This window comes from Durio zibethinus, chromosome 25, assembly GCF_047325235.1.
Source record: "Durio zibethinus cultivar Kanyao isolate XHJ-2024 chromosome 25, ASM4732523v1, whole genome shotgun sequence".
NCBI classification, from domain to species: Eukaryota; Viridiplantae; Streptophyta; class Magnoliopsida; order Malvales; family Malvaceae; genus Durio; species Durio zibethinus.
Genome location: NC_143186.1, coordinates 7,432,380 through 7,455,500, shown reverse-complemented (window position 1 = coordinate 7,455,500; position 23,121 = coordinate 7,432,380). Strand labels below are relative to the sequence as shown.

Here is a 23,121-nt window from a genome sequence, read left to right as displayed (position 1 = left end):
GTTGTCTTATGTGTAGGTAAAAATAGATAAAATAAGGAATTTTGGTTAATTTAAGTACATTTTGAAGGATTTTTAGTGTAAATTGTGAAAATGGCGTAAAACTGCTATCATTAAGTTGATTGCTTTTGAGGGAGTTTTCTTGAACCTTTCTTCCATGAATTTTTTAGCATTATTTTCAGCATTTGTCTAATGATTTTATTATTAAATTTGCCTATGGAATACTTGAATTTTTTTGTAGCAAAAAAATGAAAACATACATCCATGCAAGAGGCTTAACAAGGACAAGATGGTGCACTAGTGGCATGAAATGCAACCTTCATTTGCATGAGAATTAAGCATCACATTTTTGCATTCAAAGGAAGACTTCAAGAGGTGATGACATAACATATTGGAGGGCTTTCATTGGTCATAACTTGGACATTTTAGAAGTTGAAAAATGCATGAGGAAGGCTTGTGATTGAGGAAAAACAAAGAAGCCTACAAACAGTCATGCTCCAAGTGCAGAAGCAAGGAGGAAAGAAGTCTAGAGCTTACCTCATTGTACATATTTTGGAGGAATTTTTTGGGGCTCCATTCACCACTCACCTATTTATAAATAGTAGTGTAGGTAGCCATTTTAGAGAAAATTAAGCTTAGGATTTTATTTTTTCTTGTCCTTTAATTTTTGCATTTTCCTTTACTGCATTTTATTTTCTTAGCATCTAAATAGCCTTTGATATTCATATTTTTTTTATTGATTTTGATTGCACTTTTACATTTTTCTCAAGTATTTTTTAGTGTTCTTTATTATTTTAGTAATGAAACTTGCAAATTTTATTGATTTCTGTCTCAAATCTACTGATTTTTTATAGATACTCAAATATGTTTATGAATTTGCTAATTGTGACCTACCTGCAGTTTTTTTTTATGATATCTCATCCAAATCTTACTTGTTTTTTATCTTTTTTTTTTTCATATTTTTCTAATTCAATTAGCTACAAAATATTAAAAATTTAGCTTCAAACTAGTACCACAGTGTTCCAGATCAAGCTTAGAAGATTCATTTGGATGCAGGTGATAGGTGCAGGTCAAATGTGATCAATCAAGTTTGGTGTGGAACTACTCTCTTCTTGGCAAGTTGTTTATTTTCTTTTCAATCTAAATCCCTAGTTTTACTTGTTTACTTGTTGATTCTTGCTTGATCTAGTTTATTTCTTTACATTTCATTGTTGTTTGGATCACATTTGTAGTGCATGCTTTGTTTTCTACATTTTTGGAGTGCTATTTAGTTTGCTAGCTAGTTGAGCTATTTTTTCTTTATTTTGCTGCAAATTTTTTGTTGAAATCTATAGTAAACTTGTTGTTTGATCTTGCTTTAGTTCAGTTTAAGCTCATGTTCATTAGAAATTTTTAAATCTGCATTTTCAGTTTATCCTTGACTTGCTCTTCATCATCGACACCATTATAGCTAGAAAAAAAAAACCAATGGAGAAATCTTCATACCAAACAACAAAAAAACAAAAAAAAATCACAATCCTCCTCTCAAGGAGGAACCACAACACCAAAACTACCTTAAAAAAATAAAAAATCAATTTCAATCTACACAAAAAAATCATTGAAAGCTAACTAGCATGAGCCTTGATCATGGAGAGAAGGGAAACTGAAAAAGGGAAAAGAGAAAGTTAGAAGCCATCAACGACAACAGAATAGATGTGGATGGTGGCAATAACCTGGGGTGGTTCACAATGTCTTACGAATGATCCAAATTGGTGAAAATGAAGATCAAAGAGAAAAGAACAACAGATGAAAAATTAAAAAGATCTAATAGTAGGATTGTGACTTTGAGAGGTTGGAAATTTTTGGCTTTTGGCTCAAATCTGAGGTTTTAAGGCCATTTTGTGAAAAACAAAGGCTAGATTTGAGAAGAGGGCAAAAAAAAGGAAGCTTGGAATGAAATCTAGGCTTGAAAAGAGACCAGTTGACGTCGACACCAATGACGGAACTATGGCAGTTGTGACGAGGCTTCGTCAAAAACTAAGGGCTAGGAAAGCTTTTGGTTTTTTCTTAAGAAGAGCATTTTTTTTTTTTTGTAAAAAAAAAGTTTGAAATGAAATAAAAAAAACTTTGAAAATTTATAAGGTAGCAAAAAAAAAAGCAATAAAACAACACCATTTTAAGAGCAGAAAATTTGCACGTGACCCGTAGCCTTACTCGAGTCCGTGTGTTCGACTGAAGACCCATTCCCCTTACTGACTAATCCAACTAAACCAATTTTAGACCATTGCTAAACCGCCCGACATTGACTTGCCATTGATCGATGCAAAATTAGTATTTATTTATTTTATTTATTTATTTATTTTCCATATTTCTATTATTATTTTTTGTTTGTGTTATTATTGGTATTTTAATTTATAATTTTGAACATGTTAAAACAAATATAACAATGACAAAAAATAAAATAAAATAATAGATATAAAATTTATAATAACGAATAAATAAAAATAAACAATGAAAATTATGGTTAATATTTCTGATAATTTTATTAAAATTTATGATAAACCTTATAAAATAATGTGATATAAAAGTAACTAAGGATAATTCTGATAATAATAAAAAATAAAAATGATTTCAAAACTTTTAATTGTTTTTAAAAACTTTTTAAAAACAAAGAATAATAACTAAAAAAAATAAATAAAAGAAAAAAAATTTTACAAAAATTGATAATAATAATAATAATAATAATAATAATAATAATAATAATAATAATAATAATAATAATAATAATAATAATAGAATAATAAAAAAGGATTTTTTTCCCTACCTAGATGATGTTAGGAATAAAAATTGTTTTTGAAAGATAAATTATAAATAATTCAATCTAGATGCTCAAGAATTATTAAATAATTAATAATTAATAATTAATAAATACTAATAATAAATTTTTATAAAAAAAGAGGGAAATATAAGAACAATTTTTAATGAATTTTCATAAAATCATAAAAACCAAACTTACATCAAAATTTTGCCTAAATGTTGAGGATTTTTAGAGATGTTTGTGTTTTTTTAAAAAAATACTCGAATTCTTAAAACCCTCGAAACCTTAAAATTTCTAAACCTTGAACCTCCAAATCCAAAACCTTAAAACCTTCTAAACCCTAAACCATCGAAACACTAAACTTTCGAAACTTTAAAACTCTTGAAACCCTAAAATCCTTCAAACCTAAAACCTTTGAAACCTTAAAACTCAAACCCTAAAACTTTTCAAACCCTGAACCCTTCAAACCCTAAAACCAAACCTTAAAACCTTTAAATGCTTAAAACACAAAACCCTAAAACATAAAACCCAAAACCATGAAACCCCAAAACTTTAAAACTTTAAAACCTCGAACCCTTAAAACCTTTAAAACCCTAAACCTCAAAACTCCAAAACTTTAGACCCTAAAACCTTCAAACCCTAAAACTTTAAAAGAACTAAAGCCTTTAAAACCCTAAAATCTAAAACCCTAAACCCTAAAATCCAAAATCCAAAAACTTTAAACTCTAAACCTCCAAACCCTAAAACTCTCCAAAACCTAAAAAATTTAAAACCCTAAAATGCAAAACCCTAAAACCCTCCAAGCCTAAACCCTCTAAACCCTAAACCTTTCCAACCCTAAAACCTCCAAACTTTAAAACCTTAAAACCCTAAAATCCAAAACCTAAAAACTCAAAACCCAAAACTTCAAAACTTCAAAGCCTTAAATTCAAAGCCCTAAACCCTAAAATCATAGACCATCAAAGCCTTAAAATTTCAAAACCCTAAAATTGAAAATCCTAAAATGTTAAAACCCTAATCTTGAAACCTTAAAATGAGATATTAAATCTTATAAATCCACCAAGACCCTAAATCTAACATAAACCCTAAACTCAAGACACAACTTTAAATCATCACCAAACATTAAAGACTCAATCTAGACCCATACCCAAAACCTTTCCAAAATTCTAAGGATACTTGTGAAAAATCTCACATGAAGTAAGTTATTCATAAATGCCGCCTAGAAGATGGGGTATTTAGGAATGTTTATTTAATTAAGTTTTTTGCACGAGTCATTAACTCACAATAATAATGAGATTAAAATAAAAAAATATAAAATGGGATCTTACATATAAATAGTTGCACCTAAACTTTTTTTAGATGTTGGGGAGTCAGGGTGGTCTCATTATATTTAAGAACCTAATTTGAAAATTGCATTTCATCATCATGCATAACATCTATTAATGTATCTATTTGTTATTGATTGTACTCAATTCGCATGTTTATGCCTTTAGTTATCGTTTGTTGTTTGATAATACCATCATTGACATTTTTGCATAAAAAAATATGTTTAATTTAAAAATGTGAAATAAAACAAAAATAACATCTTGAGAGGAATAATTCTCAGTGGTTTGCCTAGATGATGGAGAGTCACCAATAATTATCTTTTGCAAAGAATATTATTTTCATTTTCAAGGAATGTCATGGTAAATATCAGTCAAAAGAGTTATCTCTAAAGTTCTGCCTATATGTTAAAGAATTTTAAGATAATTCTTTAACTTAAAGATTTTCTTGATATTTCTAAATAAAAATTTTAATAAAATTAAATTTTTTAAAACATAAAAGGGAATTATTATTAAATTTCATAACAAAACCCTTTCGTCCAGCATAAAAAATAATGCATGATTAAGTGATATCAATTTATGGGCATTGTGGGGGTGCTAATCTTTCCTTACACGTAACTGACTCTCGAACCCAATCTTATTTTTCATAGTCTGACAATTATCTTTTTGATAAACTTTAAACCCATTTTTTTATAGTTTTATTAAAAAGATAAACTTTTAAGTGGCCAATCACACTTTAAAAAAGATCAGTGGTGACTCCTCTTTGTTTTCTAGATTTTAAAATTTGTTTAATGGTCCCAAAATCGTTATGTCAAAATTTGTGTTATTTTGATTAATATGTCTCTTTGTAAACTTTTGAATATGCATTTACATGTATAAGCTCTAGACTCGGGCTTCATCTTTTTTAAGAGGAAGTAAAGTAGCTATGTTCTCGTGAAGTGATAACCTTCGTATTTGCTAGCGTAACACCTCTACTCGTATCGAACCTTTTTTCATTTGTAGCTTTTAATGGGTGAGGATTGGTGTGCCTTATTAGTCTATAATAGATGATGATGTAAGGTTGATTTGAGAACCTTTAGATAAATAAATCCTAACCTGAGATATTGAGAGCCATAAGAAACCTACCTAGGACAAAGCCATGCCACATTTTTAGAAAATTATCAAAAATTAGGATACTTTATATATTCTATTATTATATGGTTGTTATATTATTTTTATTACTTGTTTGTATTGAATTATTGAGTCATTTTGTTTTTTATATATTATTTGATTTTGTTGTTTGCACTATATAAGCGTTATATTTTAAAATGCGGTATTTGTTTTAGACTGGTCATCAACAAGAAAAAAAAAGAGTTATCATAAAGCCATTAGTGGTGTCAACCTCTTACAAAAATTATTTAAAAGTTCAAAGCCATATCATTTTCTTTCATAAAAATGACCCAAATTAGGTTCTAGGGGTTATTTTGATATAGTTTGTGTTTAAAGGTAACAATAGTGCAAATAAAGTTAGGATTAAAAAAAAGAAGAAAAAAAAGTAAAAAGAGGAAAAAAAAAGATTTAGGATAGGTAAGAAGTTTGTTTCTTTTTGGAATTTAGTCATTCCATTCATCATTAAGTTAGTTTGTATTTTTTTTAGGTTATTCCATTTTTGTATATATCTTTGCATCATTATCATATTCAAGCATTCATAGACATGTCGCATGCAAATTAGGAATTATGTCATTCATTCAATAAGAATAATAGCATAAGCATTGTTGGTATTAAACCTTTGAAATAATATTTTTGTTAGTGGGTACAAGAAGTCGAAAATATGGAAGATCAATTAGAGGCTCAAATTAGTATGTTAGAATGAAATCAAGAGGAATTTGGTCATGACATTCGAGAGGTGACAAAACAGCTTGTTGAGTTGACAAAAACTGTGGATAGACTCAAGAAATTTATTTTGAAGCCTTCTTAAAAGTCCTTACTAATTTCAACACAAGTGAGTCTTATGAATTTATGGAGTCATGATCAACCGATTCCCGTTAAGCCTAATACACTTTCAGAGCATGCTGAATCATTCAATAGTTTGAGCAATAATGAAGGTCTAGACAAGATCATGAAATAAATGAGTGATCTGACTATTCAAGTATCTGAGCTTTAGAATTTGATTTCCAAGATGGGGCTACCAGGTTTCATACAGCCTTTACCAATTGTTTCAAACTTGAACTTACATGCAAATCCTTTTTATGTCTATTTTCAATCTCTTTTCCAAGCATCAAAGAACAAGCCCCAAAATTTCATGCAATCTCTGAGAGGTCCATATCTGAACCAAAATTTTTAACCTTTCATTCCCCAACCACCTATTCAGCCAATTACTTAATTCTGAACCTTTGCACCCTCACTAAATCCTTGGACTCCTAGTCAACTTGTTATCCAAAAATTACCTAAGAAAAAGAAATAGTTAATCCTCTCCCCATTTTATATGGAAAACTCTTTCCTATGCCTTCGAAGCTTTTAAAGCCTCTATACCTAAAATATTTTGACTCAAATGCAAGATACAAATATCATGGTGGGAATATGGGGTACACTATTAAAAATTGTGAGGGTTTCAAACACAAGATGTGATCACTCATAGATATGAAATGGTTTGATCCAACTATAATAGGGGATTAAAGATTTAGGAATAATAAGAAGGGGAGGGCAAGATGATGAATATGGATGGGACTTTTGTTTAAAGAGAGTCTTCAAGTGATAAGTTGTTTTGAAAATAAAATACTTTATGAATTTTTTTTGTTTGAAAAATGTTTTTATGTTGATATGACATTTTTTATTGAACTTAGATATGTAAATTATAGTTTGTCTTTCATTCTCGCTATTTTACCAATTTTCATACTTTTCACTAAAGAGCTTTATCATTTGTGCATTCATTTATTCATTCATTTATGTATTCATTCAATATAATGTAATTCTTATATGCTTTAATAGAAGAAATTTCTTCGAGAATAATCCCTACAATTTATTCTAAAGATCTAGAGAATATTTTATTTAAAATGAGAAATGGAGAAGATTATGAAAGGTTTTTTGTTTAAAGAAATGATCAACCTAAAGGACCTAGCTTAGGACTATAAAGGATGAGCAAGGGAATCTAAATGAATAGAGAAGATATAATCTCTTGGAAGAAAGAGTTTGAGCTATTGAAGGTAAGAATAAATTTTGTAATGCAAAGAAATCCCTGCTAGTCGCAGATGTGGTTATTCTGCTCAAGTTCAAGGTTATGATATTTGAAAAATATAATGAAACTGGATGTTTTGAGACACATTTGGCTCAATACTGTCATAAAATGGTTGGATATGCCGGTGATAAAAAACTACTTATTCATTTTTTAAGAAAGTTTGATTTGGCCAATAGTCAATTGGTATTATAGTCTAGAAAGTAGTCAAATTTGTACTTGAAGGGATTTATCTTGAACATTCTTGAAGCAATACCAGCATATGTTGGAGTTGGGTCTAAACCCTTCAAAATATGAGAAAAAGCCCAATGAAAGCTACAAAGAATATGTTGTTAGATGGAAGGAAATGGCATCGCATGTATGACCATCTCTTACCAAAGGAAGCTAAATTCTCTATTTGTGGATACCCTTAATTCTCCTTATTATGATAAGCTAATTAGCAATACTTCATCAGAGTTCACAAATTTATTGTTTGTTGTCCGTAGAATTAAGGATGGGATAAAAAATAAAAAATTATAAATGCTAGTGATGAGAGAAAGGGAGATATTTTTGCTGAACAAGTCCAAGAAACAATTGTTAAAGGGTAAAATGAGAAAAACTTCACCATGATATAGAAAAATTTAATAAGCGACGATTTCCAATGGTCACCATATTATCCTCAATTGACATTTTGAACTAGTAATTTTTCTTAACCACATCATTTGTGTGCTCCAACTTTTTTACCACAAATAATCATAAAGCAAAGGCTCAACCTAAGCTATTCACAAAGTCGTAAGAGAAAGAAAATTGAAGTGTATCATTCACTCCCAATGCTTTACACTGAGCTTTTTACTTTACTTGTCAAAAATCATATGATCTCTGTTATTCCTACAAGACCTAGAAAACTTCTTTACTTGAAATGGTATGATCGCAATGCTAAATGTGAATTCTATGATGGGGTTAAAGGGTATTCCATAAAAGATTGTACTACCTTTAAGGATACAATTTAAGCTTTGATCGATGTAGATTCTACAAAATTTAAAGAGCTAGTTGGTGGTCTTGATGATTAATAATAATAAAATTGCAAGTTAGTGCTACTAAAGTTGAAGTGTCAAATGAGGAGCTTTGTTTATGTAACTTTAAATGTCATTTCAAGAGTACCATTGAGAATGTAAATTTTTGGGTTAAGTTTGAATGTCTACATTGCATGAGTGAATATTATACATCACAATGTCTTATGGTTATATTATCATTTGAGGTCTTTTATTTCATTTAAGTTTTAGATATTGTAGGTTTTCACTGAAAAAAATGATAAAAAAAAAAAGAAAAGATGTTAGATTTGAATAAAAACCCATGTAGTTAAGTACCGAGGCTATAAAAACACCTTAAAAAAACAAAAAAAAAATTGAAAAAAGACAAAAAAAAGAAGAAAGTTTTGATTCTAGGATAAGTTGGTGATGACTGTTAGGAACTTTCTAAATAACTAAACACCAATTTTCTTAAATCATCTAGTTGACCCCATTCATCAGTTATGACCTCTCAATAGCTTTGAATTTGAATTTACGAGCCTTACCCTCACCTGTTAACATTATGATATCAAAGGGTGATTTTTTTTCCAAGGCAATGAATAATGAAACATTTAATTAAAAAAAGAATAATGAAATTTTTATTTTTAGAAGATCAGGCAAACATGACATTTTTCTTAAGAATTCAAATGTGGTAATTTAATGTGTCAATATTATGCTATAGTTCCAAAATTTTTCAAAATCAAAACTAACCCAAGTCTTGTAAAAAGACTTCAGATTTACTAATATTTTAGCTATTTATCCCAAAATTGGCTTAGCTCATGTGCCTTAGGGGCATGTTGATCAGATAACATGAGTTATGATCAACCTTTTTGTTTTCTTTTTATGAAGTAACTTAAATCATCCCATACCTTAAATGAGTTTGTTCTGCATCGTTCTTTCCTTATTCATTCCACATGATCTTTTTCTCCAAATAACTTTCCTTTAGAGTGGTTTGTTAAAATGGGACATCTTCTATGAAATGCATTACTGGCAAAATGAATATAAGTATGAGTTATGAAGGGCATGTAAAAAAAAAGAGAAGAAAAAAAACAACAAAACAACAAAAAAGGGAAAAAGGGAAAAAGAGAAAAAAAAATGGTTATGACATCATGCACTTAGGAAATTCAAATAAATCCAAATAAAGTCCTGACAAATTCAAAGTTTTGGAAAATTGACAAGGAAAAAGCCCAAAATAGGAAAGGCAAAAAAAAAAATTTGAAATGAAAACCTTTCTCCAAGTTCACTTTCCTAAAGGGAACTACTCTTTAATTTTAGTGTTTATTCATGAAATGACAAATGGCCGTCTTTCATTATCCCTTCACAAAAGTAGAAATGTATCCCTTGTTACTTCTTTGAGCCTAATTAAATGCTTTTGAAAAAAACTATAACTAAGGAACATCATCCTAACTAAGGAACATCATCCACACTAAGGGGTAAAAAAGAATGTGTTTAAGGGTTAAGAATGGAGATGTCCAAATGAAATCCCATGTTAGGAAAAAAGCCCAATATAAAAGTTCACAAAAGTTTTGAATGCATTAAAAAAAAAAAAGAAAGAAATGAAAGGAAATGAAGAATAAAAGAAGGGAAAAGAAATGAAATGAATGGATGGAAAGGATAAGAAAATAAAAAAAAGAATATACATCAGAGTGTATCCTTTAAATGGAAAAGCGATCTTTAGTTTTAAATACCTTTAAATACTTATTTCGACCTTTCTATTTTTTTCTTTGACAACCACAAACCTTAACCTATGTTACATCTTGTGAAAAGTCCATATTGGATCAAGTATAGAGGATTAAAATTGAAGAGTTTCTTTTAGGAAAATGACCATGAATCTTTTGGGAACCCTTTTATTACCTAGTTTCCTGTTTTAATCATTAACCCCATTTGAAAAACATTCTTTTTCTTTTTTGAATAAAGTCGAATTCTTAGGTGCATGGTGTAATAATAAAAAAGGTTAAGACTAAAAAAACAAAAAGAAAGAAAAAAAAAAGAAAAATCAATAGGAAAATAAATGTGGCTCGAGGGTGAAAACCCTAAAAAAAGTAGTCTAGAGAAAACTTGGAATGTCACTTCTAATACTAAATGTGGTGGATGTTAAATAATGATAAGCCAAACCTTTTTGAAAGATCCAAAATATCAAAGTCCCAGAAATCTAAGATTAGTTAATTTCAAAAATCTCAACTTTTGTCCATTTTCAAATAACCTTTCAAAATCTTAAGCCCTGATAGCTAACCTTGACATATATCAAATGTCGCATTTGAAGACTAAGGAAAATGTTGAATATGTTTGGTTTTCAAAGGAATTCATGTTTTTAGAAAAGCTTATGTTTCATCTGTGAGCTTTCATGAAAAGTTATATGCCTCTTTTATTCTTTTTAAGTGTTGAAACCTTTTTGAATAAACAAAAATCCCTATTTACAGAACCATTCAATCTATTTGGAGAGAAAATTCTCACCCTTTCATTTCTGATGGGATTGCCAAATTTTAAAAAATTCAAGCTCAGTACAACTGGCACTCAAGCCTAGATTATTTAGCACCAATAAAGTTTTAAGCCCAGTTTAGCTAGCATTAATAAAAAGTTAAGCCCAGATTATCTGGTAACAATGAAGTTTTAAGCATAGATTATCTGACGCCAATGGAATCTTAAGCCTAGTTTAGCTGGCACATAAGCCCAAACTAGCTAGCACATAAGCCCAGTTTAGCTAGCATATAAGCTTGGATTAGCTAAAAAAGTATACACCCCTGTTATCTTTTTTAAGTGGTGAAGTCTTTTTAAATCAACAAGAATCTCTAGGTGTAGAATCATCCAATCCATTGAGTGAGATTTTTCACTTCTTTCATTTCTATTAGGAATTATCAGCTCCTTAGAAAAATTCAAGTTTACATAAAAATTTTAGCCCAGTTTATCTAGCACCAATGAAATATTAAGCCTAATTAATTTGGCATACCATGAAAAGATTTTAAACCCAGCTTAGTTGATGCCTAATAAAATTTTAAACCCAATTTACTTGATACCCAATGAAAGATTTAAGCTCAGATTATCTGGTACCTAATGGGATTTTAAGCCTAGCTTAGCTGGCACACAAATTTAAGCTCAGATTAGCTAACACCCAATGAAAATTTAAGCTCAACTTAGCTAGCACCCAATTAAATTTTAAGCCCAATTTACCTGACGCCCAAGTAAAGGTTTAAGCCCAGATTTATCTGGCACCCAATGAGATTTTAAACCTAGCTTAGCTAGCACCTAATTTTAAGCCCAGATTATCTAGCACCTAATAAAAATTTAAGCTCAGTTTACCTAGCACCTAGTGGAATTTTAAGCCCAGATTATCTGATGCACCATGAAAAAGATTTTATGCTCAGCTTAGCTGACACCCAAGTGGAAATTAAGCCCAATTTAGGTAGCACGTAAACCCAGATTAGCAGTCACTTTATTCAACTTGTGGTGTTGTTCCAGTCATTTATTTGACTTGTGGTATTATCTCGGTCATCTTTTATTTTTTGATTTATGGTGGTATCTCAATCGTCTTTTATTTTTTGACTAGCGATGTTATCCCAATTGTCTTTTATTTTTCAAATTGTGGTGTTATCTCGATCGTTCTTTAATTATTTGACGTGTGATATTGTCCCATTCATTATTTATTTTTTGACTTATGGTGTGGTCCCGTTCACTCTTTATTTTCCAACTTATGGTGTTGTCCCCATTATTCTTTGTCACTTGACTCGTCATTTAATCCCAAACCTTAAAACTAAAAAAGTAAAACAAAAAACAAAAAACCAAAAACACCAAAGAAAAACAAAAAAAAAAAACCTTTTGAAAATCCTCAAATTACCTTTGGACAAATTTATTGTCTTTGTCTTGACCTTATTTTTGATTCTCAACAATGTGTAAAGAGGGGCAACTGTAGACATCAAATTTATCTAGGATTCGATGAATTAGGTTTTCAATTTAGAGGTTTAAATTTACGGGCTTGGGTTTTTTTTGCTAAGGCCTGATTTCGATTTCTTAGGCCCAAAGCCCAAGTTCACTATTTTTAGGCCTAGGCCCACTATTTTACTTTTACTTTTATTTTTAATTTTAGTTATTACCTTATTATTATTGTTATTTAGTTTTATAACTAAATATTAAATAAAATATTTAATATTAATTAATTAAAAAAAAAAAGAAACACTGAGCCACCTACCCTAAACAACCTATCTTGAAACCCATACCCTGCCCAACCACCTGCCCCCTAAAGCTCCTAAAAACACCAACCTTGGTTAGCACCAAGCTGTACATAGCCCTAGCACCCATTCTCTCCAATAAAACATCAGTGCTTAGCCAAAACCTAGACACCAAACTAGCCCTTGTGACACCCATAGCAACCAACTTTAAGCACCCATCTCCACCCTTGAAACGAAACCACCAGAACACCATCCACTATCCAAGATCCCAGCATCGTACCTCGTCAAGACCAACCAGCCACCAATGTCCTAGTCTCTTGGCCCAACCACTTAGAAAAAACTATCCTTGACTTGCCTTCTATCTTCGACACCATTATAACCAAAAAAAAAAAAAAAAACCAATAGAGAAATCCTCATACCAAACAATAAAAAAACCAAAAAAAATATTCACAGTCTTCCTCTTAAGGAGGAACCTCAATGCTAAAACTACCCTAAAAAAATAAAAAATCAATTTTAGTCTACACAATAAAATAAAATCATTAAAAGCTAACTGGCAAGAGCCTTGATCATAGAGAAAAGGGGAACTGAAAAAGGGAAAGAGAAAATCAGAAGCCACTGATGATGACAGAATAGAGGCAAACAATAACAATAATCCAATTGGCTCACGACGTCTCTTGGATGATCAGGACAAGTGAAAATAAAGATTAAAGAAAGGAGAACAACATATAAAAAAACCAAAAAAAAATTGATGGTGAGTTTGTGATTTTGAGAGGTTGGAAATTTTTGGCTTTTGGCAAAGACCTAAGGTTTTGAGGTCATTTTTTGAAAAAAAAAAAGGTTAGATTTAAGAAAGGGCAAGAAAAAAAAAAGCTTGGAGTGAAATATAGTTTTAAAAAGAGACTAATTGATGGTGGGTACGATGAGGCTTTACTAAAAATCTAAAGCTATGAGAGCCTTTGATTTTTTTTTGAAAAAAGAGAGGGTTTTTTTTTGGCAAAAAAAGGGTTTGAAATGAAATAAAATAAAACTTTAGGATTTTATAAGGTAGCAAGAAAAAAGAGGGACGAAAATGGCTTTATTTTAAGGGCAAAAGTTCTTCGTGTGACCGTGACCTAACTTGAGTTCGCACGTCTAACCCAAGACCCATTCCCCTTGCTAACCGATCCAATTGAACCAGTTTTAAACTATTGCTGAACCGCTCATCATTTACCACCATTGACAGGAGCAAACCACCATTAACCAACGTTGACTCACCATTGACCGACTCAAATTTGGTATTTTTATTTTATTTTATTTTATTTATTTACTTTTTCCATATTATTATTATTATTATTATTATTATTATTATTATTATTATTATTATTATTTGTGTGTGTTACTATTAGTATTTTAATTTAATTTATAATTCAAACTCTCAAAGGTTGTTTTAAGTGATAGCAAAATTTATAGGATTAAATATAAAAATGACCTTAAATTATACAGTTTCTATCAATTTGGTCCCTAAAGAAATAAGATTGTTAGTTTGGTACTTCAACTTTCATTCTATTATCACATTCGTATCTAACACTAACACATTTAGTCTGAAATGCTGATGTGGCATAAAATCATATAAGGCACTGACACATGTCAAAAAGTTTTGTCAGTGTCACATCATTAATGCCACATCAATATAAAAAGAAAATTTTTAAAAATTCAAAAAAAATTTAAAAAATTCTAAAATTTTTAAAAACTTCATAAAACTTCTATTTATTAAAAATTTTTCTACAAATTCAAAAAAATTCTAAAACATTTTAAAATTTTCTAAAATCTTAAAATACTGAAAATTAAGAAAAATCGTATATTTTTTCAAAAATTTTGAAAATTTAAAATAAATATAAAAGTTTTGAAAAAGCAGGAAAAATTTTACAAAAATTCTAAAAATTTTTTAATATTTTGGAAAATTAAATAATTTAAAATTTTTGAAGCATTCTAAAAAAATTTTAAAATTTTTGAAAATAAAAAATAAAAATTTAATATTCAAAAACAAATGAAATTTTCAAAAAATATAGCTATAAAAAATGAAAGTGTAAGATTCAAAAATATGAAAAAATTTTAGAATTTTTAGAATTTTTTTATATTTTTATTTTAAATATTTTTAAGTTTTTGTGTTTTTTTTTTCAATTTTAAGAAAATTTTATTTTTATTAAAATTTTCATATTTTTTAAGTTTTTGAAATTTTTTGAATTTTTATTAAAATTTTGAGATTTTTTATTTTTCTTAAAATTTCCAATTCTTGAATTTTTTGAAATTTTTTGTGAAATTTTTTGAATTTTTAATTAAAATTTTGAGATTTTTTTAATTTTCTAAAGTTTTGTAAAATTTTTAAAAATTTTAAGAATGTTTTAGAATATTTTAGAATATTCTTTTTTGTTGACATGGCATAGATAATGTGTCATTGATTGGATTTTTTGGCACATGTTAGTGCTTTATTGGATATTAATGCCACATCAACATTTTAGATTAACAGTATTAGTTCAAAATACTAACATTATAACAAAATGAAAGTTAAAGTATCAAGCTAATAATTTAATTTTTTTAAATATCAAACTAAAAAAAAATATAGTTCTGAGCTTTTTTTTATATTAATCCAAACTTATGAAATAAATATATTTATAAGCATGCATATGAAGGCTTTTATTGGAAGATTAAATTGCCTTATAGAGTTATTTACTTAGGATCCATTTGAATTTGTGGTAAGATTAGTTTCGGGTGGATTAAAAACAATTGTGGTATTGAAATTAATTACTGTAGTAATGAGATAAAATTAGTAATAGGATATATGTCTGTATACAAACATAGAGAATGATGGTGAGCTGAAATATAGTGAGAAAAGAAAATAATCGCTAAAAATATTAAATTAAAATTTATATATAATAAAATTTATAGTATATATTTATTATTGTAAATTCAACAAATAATTAAAAATTACTAAAATTTCTTGTATATTTTTATTTTAGTGTTTCTATTTATATATTTATAATGTTGTAATTATTTATTATATATAATAAATTATATATATAATTATTTTGTGTAATTAATTATATGCATAAATATATTTATTTGTGCATTTATTCAAATTTTTTGTTATTTACTTGTTTAATTATTTATCACTTTAACTAAATAATTGAAAATCTTTATAAAAATTTAAAAAATAGAAATCAAGAAATAAGGGATAAAAGAGGAAATGGAGGCTCTGGTGGAAACACTATTTTCTGCTAGACCCTGAACCTCCCGTTGCAAATCATGAGTACAGTACTGTGGGAATGGTTTTACCTTGTTATACTTGTGTTATCCAAAAGACATCAATGTGATTGCCTCTTACAGCCATACCGCACTGGCATGAAATGGGGATCCAAATGGACCCTTATACTTATAAGGGCAGTTAAAGGTGCCTAAAATGATCTTACCATTAAATACAAAACCTATTCTGACATGAGTGGTTAGACCGCCGGTGAAACTATTACCAACAACTTTTTGGTATTTTACCCATACTTGTAAATGTCTGTAAAAATAACTTTTTTGTAGTAGGAACATAATTTATTAAAAAAATATATGGTAAATAAACAAATTAAGTTAAATGAAGTATAGTCAATGCCAATATATTAACTATATGTGAGGTATTAATAACTTCATATATAGTTTACAAAACTATATCCTTGTTTGTTTTCCATTTTTCTTTTGTCGCCTGTAGAATCCATAGATTTTCTTCAATATTCATTTTCACCATTGCATCTCTCTCCTTTTCTTTTTCTTCTTTCTTTTTCTTTTGTTGTGATTTTTTATTAAAAAAAGAAAGCATAAATAGGCGGCAGTGATTTTTAGTTGAAACTTGAAAATGCTAAATGATTGGTCGTGTTCAGCAAGGTGACCTATCATACCAAAGTCTTTTTTAAAGAAATATCGGTTTACATCTTACATGACCATGATGAAAAAAATTGTTTGTTTAAGGAGGCTTTGAAATTGTATCCAACCGCCCAAGAGAAAAAGGGGAAGCAAGACAAATTAAAGCCTGGTGGATAAATTAAAAGTTATTTAGACCAAAAATAAAGAAAAAAAAAGTCACAATTTGCGACTCAGCGCTTAATTTCTTTGGTGCATAATTTCTTTAGATATCAATTTATATATTTTTTTAAAAATCAGGTATCAAATTTGTAATTAATTCTACTAATTCAAATATTTTGACAATCTCTATGTTTTCATAATTGCAGCACACCAGCAATTATATGTTGAAATATGACCATATCACTTTAAGCATCCATATATATATATATATATATATTATATCTAATAGTAATACTAATCGACATCAAATTTCTCACGTGCGAGAAATGCATAACCAACACATCAATCAAAAAAAAAGCGGGGGAGGGAGTCAGTTCTCACTCTTTATGCAGCACTAAAAAAATGGATTGACCCAGAAATCATCCACAGGATCATAGTCGGAATCACGAACATATATGGGGTCAGGGAGCCACAGCTGAGAATTTGGTGACATAGGCTGTGGCTGCTTTTCAGATGAAATAAAATTGTCCTCCATGGTATAATTGTCATCAACTACCGCACCACGGTTGCAGTCTGATGGATAAAAAATATAAGTGGCTGGTAAAGGGAAGTCTTCCAGTGTAGGAATTGGTGATTCCAACAAATTATTGAGGAACATTGAGGAATCAGCATCAGACGAATTCTCCTGCCCGGCTTCGAGACTTGAATTAATTTCTGAACGTGATGCAATCGCTGATGCTGAATTGTTTTCCACTGCTCTTTTCTTCAAGCGAGTGTTCCAGTAGTTCTTAATATCATTGTCAGTCCTTTGTGGCAGTTTTGCAGCAATTGCTGACCATCTGAAAATAATTAAAAATTTGTGAAAATCAGAAACAATCATCCTAACAATAATCTTTGTTTTGAAAATACTGATGTTTGTGTGTGTTGTTACTAACCGATTTCCTAGCATCTTCTGCAGCTGGACTATCGTTTCTTCTTCCTCCCTGGTGAAGTTCCCACGCTTTATATTAGGCCTCAAGTAATTCACCCAACGAAGTCTGCAACTCTTCCCTGATCTTGACAAACCTAGAAATAAAAACAAAGTGCATGTAATGTATATACTCTAATCAGTAATCAGTAATCGCAAAATCCTAATAAAATTTAATTTTTATATTAAATTAGTAGCTTTTTGTTCATGTTATGATCAAAGTTAAATTTAATTTAGAATCCATAACTTATTTTAATTGACTCATACAGCTACTATTAAAAGGTAGCATCTAATAGATCTAAAATTCGAATGTTAGTACCTATTCTTAGACTGTATCTTCCTATATACCAAAAAAATTGAACTTAATTTAGAGATGTCTCATACCAGCATATTTGGCCATTTCATTCCAATTCCAAATGCCATGTCTCATAATATAAGTAATCAGCTTCTGATCTTCGTCAGGGCTCCATGTTCCTTTCTTTAGGCATGTTCTGTCCCAGGATGGTTGCCTCACCATCTTTGAGACTACTCTATAACTCAATTCTTCTTCCCATATATGGCACTTTAGTCTCTTGGCCTATTCTATTTATATCATAATGTTTCAAAGATTAATCTGATCATCGAATTAAACAACTTGTCAAAGACGCAAATAATTAATTAGGACGTTCTTTCCTAGATTGTGGCTCTTGTTTGAAAACCATTAAGGGCAAAGGAGGAGTTTACCTGGAAAAATATGGATGTCAATGAGTCTTTTTTTATTTCATAATATGGGATAGGTAAGTGGAAATTTTTATGTGAAAAGAAAAAAAAGGACAAGATCGGTTGAAGACAAACATAAGTCAACAGTACATTGGATGTTTCTGTTAGAAACGAAACAAGAAAATGCTTGTTTAACACCTGAATAGCGTTGTATTGTCTAAAATGGGGGGCCACCATTGATCAAATGTTTAATTATTCATTCATTCAGGGAGGTAAATACCGAGTCAATCAAAAATTAATAAGACGAAGGTGTTAGGCAAAAAAATTTCAATTCAATTAAATATTTGTCAGTCAATCAAAAATATTTGGCTATATCTTTCCTTATCTCTAGATGCTAAAGTTCCTACTATTTCTAATGTTATCAAGAGAATCAACATTTTTTTTCCAATAAAATAATATTTTCATCGATCAAAATCGATCCCTAAATACAGTTTTATACTTTTTAACAATTGATTATAATAAATTCAAAAGATAATATTAAATCATTTTTTTTATTTTTTTCACTTTTCTCTCTCATTTATTAAATCTATTAAAATCAATGGTTAAAAGAGTATAAAATTTTTTAATTTTACATTGTTGTAAATTGATATCTCTTCACACATACATACATATATATTAATATTTTCATATTTAAAACTGACACATAAATTGACAAATACAATCTATTGTTATAATAATTCCAAATCAAATTTTAAGTGATATCAAACTAACATAAAATTTTTCAAATTAAATAAGTATAACAAAAAAGATAAATTAAGTTATAAAAAATTTTAAATTAACACATGAAAAAAACGAAAATATTAAACATAAAGCCCAACAAAGAAATTCATGCAATATCTGAAAATGAGCTCAATATGCAACTCCCAATTAATCATTCCCACAAAATGTCAAGGTTATCCATAAAAAATCAAGAATTTTCTTTATGTCTTTTGTTTACTTATGTCTCCATTATATTTATTTGTAGAAAACTTTCAATTTATGATGATGATAGATGATAGATGATTGGCTTCTTTTTGGTTCAAGAGAAAATCCTCACATGTATGCCAAACCATGCATCCTACCAAGTTATCACTATGAAAATGGTTTGTTTTTTACAACAACAATGAAATTTAATTATTCATGATTGTTCCATGATGGTTCCTGAAGTTTTCTCTCTCCACAATATTGGTGTAAACAAGAGAATTTTCTCAACTTATTTGAAATTTTCCAAGATAGCTAGCTACTATAAAAATTACTTTACGCATTTTCTATCAAGTTGATGTAGTTTTTAAATTTGAAAATCACCATTAGTTTGAGGAGATGAATACGTTTTGAAGAAAGTAGCACACATTTGAGTTCGCACCAAAGAGATTGAGAAGACAATGAAAAAGGAAATTAATAAATTTAGAATTAACGGAGAAAATTATATGTGGAATTTTTTTAAAAATATTGAATTAATTTTCTTATACATGTGTAGGCCCACCACAATACGATGTATTCATCTTCAATTCAATCCGTTCAACACTTTTCGATAAGATTTGAATACGAGACTATTGAATTATAAATTACAGAGGTTGAGATGTCATAATCTCGAGGACCATTGGACTAATTATCTACTAATTATTTTAGGATTAGGGTCAACATTTTCACTCTACTATGAGCCAATAGCTAATTTTGCTACTATATTTTAATTTGTTTTAATTAAAATTGTCGATATTCTTTCAATTTTGTTTACTTTTGACAAAAAACGAAATTGATGAAAATTTAGCAATTTTATTAACATTTGTGACATATTTCAATTCCGTTACCTTTTATCTAAACTTTAACGATTTTTTTTTTTTTGAAATGTAAACGAATTTTATTACATATCAACTAAAAAAAAAAGGAAAGCAGAACATATAAAGAATAAAACTTCACAACAAAAACTAGGAAGCCCATTGACCTAGCCACGCAGCACCAAGCAGCTAAATCATAATCTCTACCCACACCTTAATTTGATTTGCTAAAGAGTTAGCAAAATGATTTGATTCACATAGAGTGCAAATAAAATTTAATATTAAAAAACTCAAAACTTAACTTAGTTAATTATATAATTACTTTTAAAAGGTCATATCCAATTAATTTAAGTTCAGTCTCATTTTCTTTTGATCATTTCAATTGATCAATCTCTTTCATTTGAACTCAATATTATTATTTTTATCTTCCTTCAGTACATGTTAATAACGGTTTCTTTCATTGATGTTTCCTCTTAAGATTTAAATCTTCGCAACTAAAATATATTAAAGGAAAAGGGTCAATTCGTTGTTGTGTTCTCCTTCGAGAGATTCAAAGGAGAGAGTCATTTAAAAAGAAAATTTATGACAAACATTGGAATTTGCCACAAACAGCCACAGCGCATTCTTCAACATGTGCCTGGTTCATTATTCGGAAATTTACTTCTCAAGTGCTTCTCATAAGGATCAAATTGCCAAGAAAAAGAGTTCTTATTCTTACCAACGAGATTAATCCTTGTGGGTGGAGTCCACTATACTTGATACCTACTAAATTTTATTTTAAAATCAATATTAAGCCATGGTTTTCCTCTTTGAACTGTTGTTTTTAATTATACTTTGTCCTTCGGGATGCAAAAAACTAAAAGCCAGCTTGACCACCATAACAAAAATAACATTTTTATAGAATAAAAACTAAAAATTCAAGATTTATGAATTACAAAATGCAAGATTTCACCTTAACATCAATTAATAATATTTGAAATAGAAATTTTTGTTTAATTATTGTTTTGCCTTTTATTAATTTTGTTGACAAACAAAATGCTATATAGTGGTCCTTAAATATCGTTACAGGCTTTGATTGTATGATCATTTGGTTAGCACAAAATTTAATTCTTTCACTTTTCACGTTTGAGGAGTAGTTAATTAATTTCATGAAAATGGAATTTATTTTATTGTACCGAAAGAAGAAGATTTGAACTTAATTCTTTTATTATGGTTTAGATGTATTGTACTTTCGATAATTGAGTTAAATAAGCCTCATATGTAAATCTGTTTATAAGCCGAATCATGTCAAGCCCAATAAATGCAATTTTTCAAAAAATATATATTAAAATATAAAAATAAATTTATAATATTTTCTAATTAAAATTAAATAAAAATATTTTTTTATTAATTTTTAAATAGTTTGGAACAAGTTAGGGCAGCTCTAATTTTAAAACATTTTTTTCAAAAACTGATTAAATCAAATAAGTAACCCAACTTAAACAAGTGTTACTCATACTCACATGCGAAGAAAGTGGATATTGAAGAAATGTGCAACGTGTTAACATGTCTTCAATTTCATTCTTTAAGTCAAAGACTCAAAGTCACCCTGTGTAGCAATGAAGAAATTTTTTAAAAAATATTACTAACAAAACAAAATTAAAAGAGTGCACTATAGTTATATGTAATGATTTTAAGGGGGATGCAATGTAGACAGGTGCTAAAGAAAAAAGGGTAAGAGATTCATGACTGTTAATGAAGACATTACTCATTCGAGGAAACCCAATGTTCAGAGCAAGAAATCCAATCATGGAAGAAGATGCTGGGCTAAAAGCCTCTAATCCAATCACACCAACGGAAGCGAAATCAAATAATAAATCAAACACACAAGAGACAATAATTTAACGTGGTTTGGTCCAATCAACTTACGTCCACGGATGAGAAACAAGATCCACTAGTTGTAGAGAATTACAAACATGCATCAAATCATCAACCTCACTCAACAATCAATACTCATAAGACACTCTCAATCTCTTCTAGTCCTATGGAGTATTCTCAATCCAAACAAATACAAACCCAAACCCTTGTGCACCCTTTCAACATAACCAAACACATACCCATATGCTCCCATACCTCATACCTATGTAGACCCTCTCAATCTCCTCTAGTCCACTAACAAACAAACATACACACCCATAAGATGTAAAGCCCCAATACTCCTATGAGGTGTCTATCTCACAAAACCCTACAACTCTCTTACATCTTTTTCTCATACCAAACCTTGTAGAGACTTCACCTATTTATAACCATACAAACTTGCCCATTAAGAATCCCTCTTCTCTTATAATTCTTCTCCTGTAAATCAAACTTGCCTATTAAGAATCCTTTTCCTTTTAGAATTTTTCTCTTGCAAGTCAAACTTACCTATTAAGAATCCTATTTCTCTTAGAATTCTTCTTTTGCAAGTTTTCTTGTCCATCAAGCAATATCTGACAAATCTCAAACAAATCTTAAACAAATCTCTTATGGGATTTGAGTTAATATTCCCAACAATTTTCGCATTGACTCAAATTTTATCAATCATCTATCTTCATGCTAGACATGCTTGGCTCCACCTGCAATAAAAGTCTCACAATCATCTTGTCTTGTGTGTCTTCACGCTTCATACAAACTGATCTTCAATCCTCAAAACTTGAACTCAATCTCTTCTCTTGAATCGAGCTCCTCTAAGCTTACTTCTTCCCATGTCTCAAACCAAGCTCTTCCCACATCTTGAACTTTTAGCTCTTTCACGTCTCAAACCTTCGGCTCTTTCCATATCTTAAATCTTTAACTCTTCTCACATTTTGAACCTTCAGCTCTGATATCACTTGTTGGGGAACACTACAGCTCTGATACCATTTGTTGGGCTAAAAGCCTCCAATCCAATCACACCAACGGAAGTGAAATCAAATAATAAATCTAACACACAAGAGACAACAATTTAACGTGGTTCGGTTCAATCAACCTATGTCCACGGATGAGAAACAAGATCCACTAGTTGTAGAGAATTAAAAATATACATCAAATCATCAACCTCACTTAA

At 29.3% G+C, this 23,121-nt stretch overlaps 1 pseudogene; it reads right to left on the bottom strand.

The window, feature by feature from the left end:
- Positions 1 to 16,971: 16,971 nt before the first annotated feature.
- Positions 16,972 to 18,061, bottom strand: LOC111276375 (transcription factor MYB58 pseudogene; annotated as a pseudogene).
- Between the last annotated feature and the right edge of the window lie 5,060 nt (positions 18,062 to 23,121).